Consider the following 1,328-nt stretch of genomic DNA (forward strand, 5'->3'; position numbering starts at 1 on the left):
AATGAGGCGTCTTTCGCACTGAGTTCGATGCTCGATCGTATACTAGAATGTCGGTTGAGAATTTACAACAAGAATGACGAAAGCGCATACGACACGAGCGAAAGTAACAACAGCAGCGCAAATGGTCTATGAGTACCGCGACACGACACGAGCGAGAATACGACACCAGACAATATCATACGAGAAATTATGATACGAGAAATTAGGATTGATTGCTATCGACCAGCTCAAATCGTCGTCAGCGGCAGACTGAATAACGACGGAACAGAGTCGCGGTCGACCGATTTCCATAATAGGAGATTTTCGGCACCGAATGTTCGAGAATCTAGGTGTTTGTCACACTTTTTCTTTGTTTTGATCACGCGATCACGCGCTGATCGGCTGATCGCGACGATGCTTATTCTCGCTCGTGTTTTGATTGCGGCTCTTACCGTTCAGATATGTCGGTTGAATTTACAGTTTAAATTCATCGATTAAATTAAACGTTTCAATCTTGAACAGTGAATAATAAATAGCATTAAAAATATATTGATATTAATATATATTTTTGTACAATAATATAAAACCAGATATAACAAAATAAATTAATTTATAGAAATATAAAACATGATTAGTAGTAGAAAAAGTAAACAATAACTTACTTAACATAAACAATAACTAACTCTGAAATAAAATTGTATATAAGATTTTAATATAAACTGTAATATAGGTTCATAATTAAATTCTTTATATGAATATATAAAATGTAATATATATTATATATATATTATATTTCTATATATTTTTATTTTGAATTTATATATGTATATATATATGTATTTATGCGTATAACAATTTACATGTATAACGATGTACATGTTAGATGTCAAAAGTATAACGTATAACGTATAACGATGTATATGTTAGATGTCAAAAAAAAATAATATTACTATCCCGTTTTGCTAATAAAAGGCCAACAACTTTTTTATAATATAGATATAAAAATAAAAAAAGTATGAAATATATATACATATATATATATATAAAACTTTTATATTCCCAAAATCAGATATTAGTTTCACTAAAAAAATATTTAAAAATGTTTATTTTTAAAAAACGTTTTCTCTCTTTGCTATAAATCAAGTTTACAAAAAATTTTATTTGAGAACTTTTTTAGATCCCGCCGCTCGATCTCGTGCCGGCAGCCAACTCGCGGGCTCATCTCGAGCTTACATTTGCGATAACTATTACTAACCAAAAGTCAGATCTCGTCGATCTGACGATTGGGCCGCTCTCTCCCTAAATAGAGAGGACGCAGGCCCCCGAAAAACCGCCCCCGATCGGGTCAT

The sequence above is a fragment of the Formica exsecta genome, unplaced genomic scaffold (genome assembly GCF_003651465.1).
Source record: "Formica exsecta isolate Colony F162 unplaced genomic scaffold, ASM365146v1 scaffold585, whole genome shotgun sequence".
Taxonomy (NCBI): domain Eukaryota; kingdom Metazoa; phylum Arthropoda; class Insecta; order Hymenoptera; family Formicidae; genus Formica; species Formica exsecta.